Source organism: Pseudorca crassidens, chromosome X (assembly GCF_039906515.1).
Source record: "Pseudorca crassidens isolate mPseCra1 chromosome X, mPseCra1.hap1, whole genome shotgun sequence".
NCBI lineage: Eukaryota > Metazoa > Chordata > Mammalia > Artiodactyla > Delphinidae > Pseudorca > Pseudorca crassidens.
In genome coordinates this window covers 135,997,039-136,010,133 of record NC_090317.1, presented here as the reverse complement: position 1 = coordinate 136,010,133, position 13,095 = coordinate 135,997,039, and positions in this window count along the sequence as shown.

Here is a 13,095-nt window from a genome sequence, read left to right as displayed (position 1 = left end):
AACCGTCCCCGTCCCCTAACCCTAACCCTAGCCCGAACCCTAACCCTAACCCTTCCCCGAAGCCTGACCCTCACCCGTCCCATAATCCTAACCCGAACGCTGACACTAACCCGCGCCCTCACACGTCCGCTCCCCCTAAAGCGTTGTCGTACCCTCACCTGGACCCTAAACCGTCCCCGTCCCCTAACCCTAACCCTAGCCCGAACCCTAACCCTAACCCTTCCCCGAAGCCTGACACTCACCCGTCCCCTAATCCTAAACCGTACGCTGACACTAACCCGCGCCCTCACACGTCCGCTCCCCCTAAAGAGTTGTCGTACCCTCACCTGGACCGTAACCCGTCCCCGTCCCCTAACCCTAACCCTAGCCCGAACCCTAACCCTAACCCTTCCCCGAAGCCTGACCCTCACCCGTCCCCTAATCCTAACCCGTACGCTGACACTAACCCGCGCCCTCACACGTCCACTCCCCCTAAAGCGTTGTCGTACCCTCACCTGGACCCTAAACCGTCCCCGTCCCCTAACCCTAACCCTAGCCCGAACCCTAACCCTAACCCTTCCCCGAAGCCTGACCCTCACCCGTCCCCTAATCCTAACCCGAACGCTGACACTAACCCGCGCCCTCACACGTCCGCTCCCCCTAAAGCGTTGTCGTACCCTCACCTGGACCCTAAACCGTCCCCGTCCCCTAACCCTAACCCTAGCCCGAACCCTAACCCTAACCCTTCCCCGAAGCCTGACCCTCACCCGTCCCTTAATCCTAACCCGTACGCTGACACTAACCCGCGCCCTCACACGTCCGCTCCCCCTAAAGCGTTGTCGTACCCTCACCTGGACCGTAACTCGTCCCCGTCCCCTAACCCTAACCCTAGCCCGAACCCTAACCCTAACCCTTCCCGGAAGCCTGACCCTCACCCGTCCCCTAATCCTAACCCGTACGCTTACACTAACCCGCGCCCTCACACGTCCGCTCCCCCTAAAGCGTTGTCGTACCCTCACCTGGACCCTAACCCGTCCCCGTCCCCTAACCCTAACCCTAGCCCGAAACCTAACCCTAACCCTTCCCCGAAGCCTGACCCTCACCCGTCCCCTAATCCTAACCCGTACGCTGACACTAACCCGCGCCCTCACACGTCCGCTCCCCCTAAAGAGTTGTCCTACCCTCACCTGGACACTAAACCGTCCCCGTCCCCTAACCCTAACCCTAGCCCGAACCCTAACCCTAACCCTTCCCCGAAGCCTGACCCTCACCCGTCCCCTAATCCTAACCCGTACGCTTACACTAACCCGCGCCCTCACACGTCCGCTCCCCCTAAAGCGTTGTCGTACCCTCACCTGGACCCTAAACCGTCCCCGTCCCCTAACCCTAACCCTAGCCCGAACCCTAACCCTAACCCTTCCCCGAAGCCTGACCCTCACCCGTCCCCTAATCCTAACCCGTACGCTGACACTAACCCGCGCCCTCACACGTCCGCTCCCCCTAAAGCGTTGTCGTACCCTCACCTGGACCCTAAACCGTCCCCGTCCCCTAACCCTAACCCTAGCCCGAACCCTAACCCTAACCCTTCCCCGAAGCCTGACACTCACCCGTCCCCAAATCGTAAGCCGTACGCTGACACTAACCCGCGCCCTCACACGTCCGCTCCACCTAAAGCGTTGTCCTACCCTCACCTGGACCCTAAACCGTCCCAGTCCCCTAACCCTAACCCTAGCCCGAACCCTAACCCTAACCCTTCCCCGAAGCCTGACCCTCACCCGTCCCCTAATCCTAACCCGTACGCTTACACTAACCCGCGCCCTCACACGTCCGCTCCCCCTAAAGCGTTGTCGTACCCTCACCTGGACCCTAAACCGTCCCCGTCCCCTAACCCTAACCCTAGCCCGAACCCTAACCCTAACCCTTCCCCGAAGCCTGACCCTCACCCGTCCCCTAATCCTAACCCGTACGCTGACACTAACCCGCGCCCTCACACGTCCGCTCCCCCTAAAGCGTTGTCGTACCCTCACCTGGACCCTAAACCGTCCCCGTCCCCTAACTCTAACCCTAGCCCGAAACCTAACCCTAACCCTTCCCCGAAGCCTGACCCTCACCCGTCCCCTAATCCTAACCCGAACGCTGACACTAACCCGCGCCCTCACACGTCCGCTCCCCCTAAAGCGTTGTCGTACCCTCACCTGGACCCTAAACCGTCCCCGTCCCCTAACCCTAACCCTAGCCCGAACCCTAACCCTAACCCTTCCCCGAAGCCTGACCCTCACCCGTCCCCTAATCCTAACTCGTACGCTGACACTAACCCGCGCCCTCACACGTCCGCTCCCCCTAAAGCGTTGTCGTACCCTCACCTGGACCCTAAACCGTCCCCGTCCCCTAACCCTAACCCTAGCCCGAACCCTAACCCTAACCCTTCCCCGAAGCCTGACCCTCACCCGTCCCCTAATCCTAACCCGTACGCTGACACTAACCCGCGCCCTCACACGTCCGCTCCCCCTAAAGCGTTGTCGTACCCTCACCTGGACCCTAAACCGTCCCCGTCCCCTAACCCTAACCCTAGCCCGAACCCTAAGCCTAACCCTTCCCCGAAGCCTGACCCTCACCCATCCCCTAATCCTAACCCGTACGCTTACACTAACCCGCGCCCTCACACGTCCGCTCCCCCTAAAGCGTTGTCGTACCCTCACCTGGACCCTAAACCGTCCCCGTCCCCTAACCCTAACCCTAGCCCGAACCCTAACCCTAACCCTTCCCCGAAGCCTGACCCTCACCCGTCCCCTAATCCTAACCCGTACGCTGACACTAACCGGCGCCCTCACACGTCCGCTCCCCCTCAAGCGTTGTCGTACCCTCACCTGGACCCTAAACCGTCCCCGTCCCCTAACCCTAACCCTAGCCCGAACCCTAACCCTAACCCTTCCCCGAAGCCTGACCCTCACCCGTCCCCTAATCCTAACCCGTACGCTGACACTAACACGCGCCCTCACACGTCCGCTCCCCCTAAAGCGTTGTCGTACCCTCACCTGGACCCTAAACCGTCCCCGTCCCCTAACCCTAACCCTAGCCCGAACCCTAACCCTAACCCTTCCCCGAAGCCTGACCCTCACCCGTCCCCTTTTCCTAACCCGTACGCTGACACTAACCCGCGCCCTCACACGTCCGCTCCCCCTAAAGCGTTGTCGTACCCTCACCTGGACCCTAAACCGTCCCCGTCCCCTAACCCTAACCCTAGCCCGAACCCTCACCCTAACCCTTCCCCGAAGCCTGACCCTCACCCGTCCCCTAATCCTAACCCGAACGCTGACACTAACCCGCGCCCTCACACGTCCGCTCCCCCTAAAGCGTTGTCGTACCCTCACCTGGACCCTAAACCGTCCCCGTCCCCTAACCCTAACCCTAGCCCGAACCCTAACCCTAACCCTTCCCCGAAGCCTGACCCTCACCCGTCCCCTAATCCTAACCCGTACGCTGACACTAACCCGCGCCCTCACACGTCCGCTCCCCCTAAAGAGTTGTCGTACCCTCACCTGGACCGTAACCCGTCCCCGTCCCCTAACCCTAACCCTAGCCCGAACCCTAACCCTAACCCTTCCCCGAAGCCTGACCCTCACCCGTCCCCTCATCCTAACCCGTACGCTGACACTAACCCACGCCCTCACACGTCCGCTCCCCCTAAAGCGTTGTCCTACCCTCACCTGGACCCTAAACCGTCCCCGTCCCCTAACCCTAACCCTAGCCCGAACCCTAAGCCTAACCCTTCCCCGAAGCCTGACCCTCACCCGTCCCCTAATCCTAACCCGTACGCTGACACTAACCCGCGCCCTCACACGTCCGCTCCCCCTAAAGCGTTGTCGTACCCTCACCTGGACCCTAAACCGTCCCCGTCCCCTAACCCTAACCCTAGCCCGAACCCTAACCCTAACCCTTCCCGAAGCCTGACCCTCACCCGTCCCATAATCCTAACCCGAACGCTGACACTAACCCGCGCCCTCACACGTCCGCTCCCCCTAAAGCGTTGTCGTACCCTCACCTGGACCCTAAACCGTCCCCGTCCCCTAACCCTAACCCTAGCCCGAACCCTAACCCTAACCCTTCCCCGAAGCCTGACACTCACCCGTCCCCTAATCCTAAACCGTACGCTGACACTAACCCGCGCCCTCACACGTCCGCTCCCCCTAAAGAGTTGTCGTACCCTCACCTGGACCGTAACCCGTCCCCGTCCCCTAACCCTAACCCTAGCCCGAACCCTAACCCTAACCCTTCCCCGAAGCCTGACCCTCACCCGTCCCCTAATCCTAACCCGTACGCTGACACTAACCCGCGCCCTCACACGTCCACTCCCCCTAAAGCGTTGTCGTACCCTCACCTGGACCCTAAACCGTCCCCGTCCCCTAACCCTAACCCTAGCCCGAACCCTAACCCTAACCCTTCCCCGAAGCCTGACCCTCACCCGTCCCCTAATCCTAACCCGAACGCTGACACTAACCCGCGCCCTCACACGTCCGCTCCCCCTAAAGCGTTGTCGTACCCTCACCTGGACCCTAAACCGTCCCCGTCCCCTAACCCTAACCCTAGCCCGAACCCTAACCCTAACCCTTCCCCGAAGCCTGACCCTCACCCGTCCCTTAATCCTAACCCGTACGCTGACACTAACCCGCGCCCTCACACGTCCGCTCCCCCTAAAGAGTTGTCGTACCCTCACCTGGACCGTAACCCGTCCCCGTCCCCTAACCCTAAACCTAGCCCGAACCCTAACCCTAACCCTTCCCCGAAGCCTGACCCTCACCCGTCCCCTAATCCTAACCCGTACGCTGACACTAACCCGCGCCCTCACACGTCCACTCCCCCTAAAGCGTTGTCGTACCCTCACCTGGACCCTAAACCGTCCCCGTCCCCTAACCCTAACCCTAGCCCGAACCCTGACCCTAAATCTTCCCCGAAGCCTGACCCTCACCCGTGCCCTAATCCTAACCCGTACGCTGACACTAACCCGCGCCCTCACACGTCCGCTCCCCCTAAAGCGTTGTCGTACCCTCACCTGGACCCTAAACCGTCCCCGTCCCCTAACCCTAACCCTAGCCCGAACCCTAACCCTATCCCTTCCCCGAAGCCTGACCCTCACCCGTCCCCTAATCCTAACCCGTACGCTGACACTAACCCGCGCCCTCACACGTCCGCTCCCCCTCAAGCGTTGTCGTACCCTCACCTGGACCCTAAACCGTCCCCGTCCCCTAACCCTAACCCTAGCCCGAACCCTAACCCTAACCCTTCCCCGAAGCCTGACCCTCACCCGTCCCCTAATCCTAACCCGTACGCTGACACTAACCCGCGCCCTCACACATCCGCTCCCCCTAAAGCGTTGTCGTACCCTCACCAGGACCCTAAACCGTCCCCGTCCCCTAACCCTAACCCTAGCCCGAACCCTAACCCTAACCCTTCCCCGAAGCCTGACCCTCACCCGTCCCCTAATCCTAACCCGTACGCTGACACTAACCCGCGCCCTCACACGTCCGCTCCCCCTAAAGCGTTGTCGTACCCTCACCTGGACCCTAAACCGTCCCCGTCCCCTAAACCTAACCCTAGCCCGAACCCTAACCCTAACCCTTCCCCGAAGCCTGACCCTCACCCGTCCCCTAATCCTAACCCGTACGCTGACACTAACCCGCGCCCTCACACGTCCGCTCCCCCTAAAGCGTTGTCGTACCCTCACCTGGACCCTAAACCGTCCCCGTCCCCTAACCCTAACCCTAGCCCGAACCCTAACCCTATCCCTTCCCCGAAGCCTGACACTCACCCGTCCCCTAATCCTAACCCGTACGCTGACACTAACCCGCGCCCTCACACGTCCGCTCCCCCTAAAGCGTTGTCGTACCCTCACCTGGACCCTAAACCGTCCCCGTCCCCTAACCCTAACCCTAGCCCGAACCCTAAGCCTAACCCTTCCCCGAAGCCTGACTCTCACCCGTCCCCTAATCCTAACCCGTACGCTGACACTAACCCGCGCCCTCACACGTCCGCTCCCCCTAAAGCGTTGTCGTACCCTCACCTGGACCCTAAACCGTCCCCGTCCCCTAACGCTAACCCTAGCCCGAACCCTAAGCCTAACCCTTCCCCGAAGCCTGACCCTCACCCGTCCCCTCATCCTAACCCGTACGCTGACACTAACCCGCGCCCTCACACGTCCGCTCCCCCTAAAGCGTTGTCGTACCCTCACCTGGACCCTAAACCGTCCCCGTCCCCTAACCCTAACCCTAGCCCGAACCCTAACCCTATCCCTTCCCCGAAGCCTGACCCTCACCCGTCCCCTAATCCTAACCCGTACGCTGACACTAACCCGCGCCCTCACACGTCCGCTCCCCCTAAAGCGTTGTCCTACCCTCACCTGGACCCTAAACCGTCCCCGTCCCCTAACCCTAACCCTAGCCCGAACCCTAAGCCTAACCCTTCCCCGAAGCCTGACTCTCACCCGTCCCCTAATCCTAACCCGTATGCTGACACTAACCCGCGCCCTCACACGTCCGCTCCCCCTAAAGCGTTGTCGTACCCTCACCTGGACCCTAAACCGTCCCCGTCCCCTAACCCTAACCCTAGCCCGAACCCTAAGCCTAACCCTTCCCCGAAGCCTGACCCTCACCCGTCCCCTCATCCTAACCCGTACGCTGACACTAACCCGCGCCCTCACACGTCCGCTCCCCCTCAAGCGTTGTCGTACCCTCACCTGGACCCTAAACCGTCCCCGTCCCCTAACCCTAACCCTAGCCCGAACCCTAACCCTAACCCTTCCCCGAAGCCTGACCCTCACCCGTCCCCTAATCCTAACCCGTACGCTGACACTAACCCGCGCCCTCACACGTCCGCTCCCCCTCAAGCGTTGTCGTACCCTCACCTGGACCCTAAACCGTCCCCGTCCCCTAACCCTAACCCTAGCCCGAACCCTAACCCTAACCCTTCCCCGAAGCCTGACCCTCACCCGTCCCCAAATCGTAAGCCGTACGCTGACACTAACCCGCGCCCTCACACGTCCGCTCCCCCTAAAGCGTTGTCCTACCCTCACCTGGACCGTAACTCGTCCCCGTCCCCTAACCCTAACCCTAGCCCGAACCCTAACCCTAACCCTTCCCGGAAGCCTGACCCTCACCCGTCCCCTAATCCTAACCCGTACGCTTACACTAACCCGCGCCCTCACACGTCCGCTCCCCCTAAAGCGTTGTCGTACCCTCACCTGGACCCTAACCCGTCCCAGTCCCCTAACCCTAACCCTAGCCCGAAACCTAACCCTAACCCTTCCCCGAAGCCTGACCCTCACCCGTCCCCTAATCCTAACCCGTACGCTGACACTAACCCGCGCCCTCACACGTCCGCTCCCCCTAAAGAGTTGTCCTACCCTCACCTGGACACTAAACCGTCCCCGTCCCCTAACCCTAACCCTAGCCCGAACCCTAACCCTAACCCTTCCCCGAAGCCTGACCCTCACCCGTCCCCTAATCCTAACCCGTACGCTGACACTAACCCGCGCCCTCACACGTCCGCTCCCCCTAAAGCGTTGTCGTACCCTCACCTGGACCCTAAACCGTCCCCGTCCCCTAACCCTAACCCTAGCCCGAACCCTAACCCTAACCCTTCCCCGAAGCCTGACCCTCACCCGTCCCCTAATCCTAACCCGTACGCTGACACTAACCCGCGCCCTCACACGTCCGCTCCCCCTAAAGCGTTGTCGTACCCTCACCTGGACCCTAAACCGTCCCCGTCCCCTAACCCTAACCCTAGCCCGAACCCTAACCCTAACCCTTCCCCGAAGCCTGACACTCACCCGTCCCCAAATCGTAAGCCGTACGCTGACACTAACCCGCGCCCTCACACGTCCGCTCCACCTAAAGCGTTGTCCTACCCTCACCTGGACCCTAAACCGTCCCAGTCCCCTAACCCTAACCCTAGCCCGAACCCTAACCCTAACCCTTCCCCGAAGCCTGACCCTCAACCGTCCCCTAATCCTAACCCGTACGCTTACACTAACCCGCGCCCTCACACGTCCGCTCCCCCTAAAGCGTTGTCGTACCCTCACCTGGACCCTAAACCGTCCCCGTCCCCTAACCCTAACCCTAGCCCGAACCCTAAGCCTAACCCTTCCCCGAAGCCTGACCCTCACCCGTCCCCTAATCCTAACCCGTACGCTGACACTAACCCGCGCCCTCACACGTCCGCTCCCCCTAAAGCGTTGTCGTACCCTCACCTGGACCCTAAACCGTCCCCGTCCCCTAACCCTAACCCTAGCCCGAACCCTAACCCTATCCCTTCCCCGAAGCCTGACCCTCACCCGTCCCCTAATCCTAACCCGTACGCTGACACTAACCCGCGCCCTCACACGTCCGCTCCCCCTCAAGCGTTGTCGTACCCTCACCTGGACCCTAAACCGTCCCCGTCCCCTAACCCTAACCCTAGCCCGAACCCTAACCCTAACCCTTCCCCGAAGCCTGACCCTCACCCGTCCCCTAATCCTAACCCGTACGCTGACACTAACCCGTGCCCTCACACATCCGCTCCCCCTAAAGCGTTGTCGTACCCTCACCAGGACCCTAAACCGTCCCCGTCCCCTAACCCTAACCCTAGCCCGAACCCTAACCCTAACCCTTCCCCGAAGCCTGACCCTCACCCGTCCCCTAATCCTAACCCGTACGCTGACACTAACCCGCGCCCTCACACGTCCGCTCCCCCTAAAGCGTTGTCGTACCCTCACCTGGACCCTAAACCGTCCCCGTCCCCTAAACCTAACCCTAGCCCGAACCCTAACCCTAACCCTTCCCCGAAGCCTGACCCTCACCCGTCCCCTAATCCTAACCCGTACGCTGACACTAACCCGCGCCCTCACACGTCCGCTCCCCCTAAAGCGTTGTCGTACCCTCACCTGGACCCTAAACCGTCCCCGTCCCCTAACCCTAACCCTAGCCCGAACCCTAACCCTATCCCTTCCCCGAAGCCTGACACTCACCCGTCCCCTAATCCTAACCCGTACGCTGACACTAACCCGCGCCCTCACACGTCCGCTCCCCCTAAAGCGTTGTCGTACCCTCACCTGGACCCTAAACCGTCCCCGTCCCCTAACCCTAACCCTAGCCCGAACCCTAAGCCTAACCCTTCCCCGAAGCCTGACTCTCACCCGTCCCCTAATCCTAACCCGTACGCTGACACTAACCCGCGCCCTCACACGTCCGCTCCCCCTAAAGCGTTGTCGTACCCTCACCTGGACCCTAAACCGTCCCCGTCCCCTAACCCTAACCCTAGCCCGAACCCTAAGCCTAACCCTTCCCCGAAGCCTGACCCTCACCCGTCCCCTCATCCTAACCCGTACGCTGACACTAACCCGCGCCCTCACACGTCCGCTCCCCCTAAAGCGTTGTCGTACCCTCACCTGGACCCTAAACCGTCCCCGTCCCCTAACCCTAACCCTAGCCCGAACCCTAACCCTATCCCTTCCCCGAAGCCTGACCCTCACCCGTCCCCTAATCCTAACCCGTACGCTGACACTAACCCGCGCCCTCACACGTCCGCTCCCCCTAAAGCGTTGTCCTACCCTCACCTGGACCCTAAACCGTCCCCGTCCCCTAACCCTAACCCTAGCCCGAACCCTAAGCCTAACCCTTCCCCGAAGCCTGACTCTCACCCGTCCCCTAATCCTAACCCGTACGCTGACACTAACCCGCGCCCTCACACGTCCGCTCCCCCTAAAGCGTTGTCGTACCCTCACCTGGACCCTAAACCGTCCCCGTCCCCTAACCCTAACCCTAGCCCGAACCCTAAGCCTAACCCTTCCCCGAAGCCTGACCCTCACCCGTCCCCTCATCCTAACCCGTACGCTGACACTAACCCGCGCCCTCACACGTCCGCTCCCCCTCAAGCGTTGTCGTACCCTCACCTGGACCCTAAACCGTCCCCGTCCCCTAACCCTAACCCTAGCCCGAACCCTAACCCTAACCCTTCCCCGAAGCCTGACCCTCACCCGTCCCCTAATCCTAACCCGTACGCTGACACTAACCCGCGCCCTCACACGTCCGCTCCCCCTAAAGCGTTGTCGTACCCTCACCTGGACCCTAAACCGTCCCCGTCCCCTAACCCTAACCCTAGCCCGAACCCTAACCCTAACCCTTCCCCGAAGCCTGACGCTCACCCGTCCCCTAATCCTAACCCGAACGCTGACACTAACCCGCGCCCTCACACGTCCGCTCCCCCTAAAGCGTTGTCGTACCCTCACCTGGACCCTAAACCGTCCCCGTCCCCTAACCCTAACCCTAGCCCGAACCCTAACCCTAACCCTTCCCCGAAGCCTGACACTCACCCGTCCCCTAATCCTAAACCGTACGCTGACACTAACCCGCGCCCTCACACGTCCGCTCCCCCTAAAGAGTTGTCGTACCCTCACCTGGACCGTAACCCGTCCCCGTCCCCTAACCCTAACCCTAGCCCGAACCCTAACCCTAACCCTTCCCCGAAGCCTGACCCTCACCCGTCCCCTAATCCTAACCCGTACGCTGACACTAACCCGCGCCCTCACACGTCCACTCCCCCTAAAGCGTTGTCGTACCCTCACCTGGACCCTAAACCATCCCCGTCCCCTAACCCTAACCCTAGCCCGAACCCTAACCCTAACCCTTCCCCGAAGCCTGACCCTCACCCGTCCCCTAATCCTAACCCGAACGCTGACACTAACCCGCGCCCTCACACGTCCGCTCCCCCTAAAGCGTTGTCGTACCCTCACCTGGACCCTAAACCGTCCCCGTCCCCTAACCCTAACCCTAGCCCGAACCCTAACCCTAACCCTTCCCCGAAGCCTGACCCTCACCCGTCCCCTAATCCTAACCCGTACGCTGACACTAACCCGCGCCCTCACACGTCCGCTCCCCCTAAAGAGTTGTCGTACCCTCACCTGGACCGTAACCCGTCCCCGTCCCCTAACCCTAACCCTAGCCCGAACCCTAACCCTAACCCTTCCCCGAAGCCTGACCCTCACCCGTCCCCTAATCCTAACCCGTACGCTGACACTAACCCGCGCCCTCACACGTCCACTCCCCCTAAAGCGTTGTCGTACCCTCACCTGGACCCTAAACCGTCCCCGTCCCCTAACCCTAACCCTAGCCCGAACCCTGACCCTAAATCTTCCCCGAAGCCTGACCCTCACCCGTGCCCTAATCCTAACCCGTACGCTGACACTAACCCGCGCCCTCACACGTCCGCTCCCCCTAAAGCGTTGTCGTACCCTCACCTGGACCCTAAACCGTCCCCGTCCCCTAACCCTAACCCTAGCCCGAACCCTAACCCTATCCCTTCCCCGAAGCCTGACCCTCACCCGTCCCCTAATCCTAACCCGTACGCTGACACTAACCCGCGCCCTCACACGTCCGCTCCCCCTCAAGCGTTGTCGTACCCTCACCTGGACCCTAAACCGTCCCCGTCCCCTAACCCTAACCCTAGCCCGAACCCTAACCCTAACCCTTCCCCGAAGCCTGACCCTCACCCGTCCCCTAATCCTAACCCGTACGCTGACACTAACCCGCGCCCTCACACATCCGCTCCCCCTAAAGCGTTGTCGTACCCTCACCAGGACCCTAAACCGTCCCCTAACCCTAACCCTAACCCTAGCCCGAACCCTAACCCTAACCCTTCCCCGAAGCCTGACCCTCACCCGTCCCCTAATCCTAACCCGTACGCTGACACTAACCCGCGCCCTCACACGTCCGCTCCCCCTAAAGCGTTGTCGTACCCTCACCTGGACCCTAAACCGTCCCCGTCCCCTAAACCTAACCCTAGCCCGAACCCTAACCCTAACCCTTCCCCGAAGCCTGACCCTCACCCGTCCCCTAATCCTAACCCGTACGCTGACACTAACCCGCGCCCTCACACGTCCGCTCCCCCTAAAGCGTTGTCGTACCCTCACCTGGACCCTAAACCGTCCCCGTCCCCTAACCCTAACCCTAGCCCGAACCCTAACCCTATCCCTTCCCCGAAGCCTGACCCTCACCCGTCCCCTAATCCTAACCCGTACGCTGACACTAACCCGCGCCCTCACACGTCCACTCCCCCTAAAGCGTTGTCGTACCCTCACCTGGACCCTAAACCATCCCCGTCCCCTAACCCTAACCCTAGCCCGAACCCTAACCCTAACCCTTCCCCGAAGCCTGACCCTCACCCGTCCCCTAATCCTAACCCGAACGCTGACACTAACCCGCGCCCTCACACGTCCGCTCCCCCTAAAGCGTTGTCGTACCCTCACCTGGACCCTAAACCGTCCCCGTCCCCTAACCCTAACCCTAGCCCGAACCCTAACCCTAACCCTTCCCCGAAGCCTGACCCTCACCCGTCCCCTAATCCTAACCCGTACGCTGACACTAACCCGCGCCCTCACACGTCCGCTCCCCCTAAAGAGTTGTCGTACCCTCACCTGGACCGTAACCCGTCCCCGTCCCCTAACCCTAACCCTAGCCCGAACCCTAACCCTAACCCTTCCCCGAAGCCTGACCCTCACCCGTCCCCTAATCCTAACCCGTACGCTGACACTAACCCGCGCCCTCACACGTCCACTCCCCCTAAAGCGTTGTCGTACCCTCACCTGGACCCTAAACCGTCCCCGTCCCCTAACCCTAACCCTAGCCCGAACCCTGACCCTAAATCTTCCCCGAAGCCTGACCCTCACCCGTGCCCTAATCCTAACCCGTACGCTGACACTAACCCGCGCCCTCACACGTCCGCTCCCCCTAAAGCGTTGTCGTACCCTCACCTGGACCCTAAACCGTCCCCGTCCCCTAACCCTAACCCTAGCCCGAACCCTAACCCTATCCCTTCCCCGAAGCCTGACCCTCACCCGTCCCCTAATCCTAACCCGTACGCTGACACTAACCCGCGCCCTCACACGTCCGCTCCCCCTCAAGCGTTGTCGTACCCTCACCTGGACCCTAAACCGTCCCCGTCCCCTAACCCTAACCCTAGCCCGAACCCTAACCCTAACCCTTCCCCGAAGCCTGACCCTCACCCGTCCCCTAATCCTAACCCGTACGCTGACACTAACCCGCGCCCTCACACATCCGCTCCCCCTAAAGCGTTGTCGTACCCTCACCA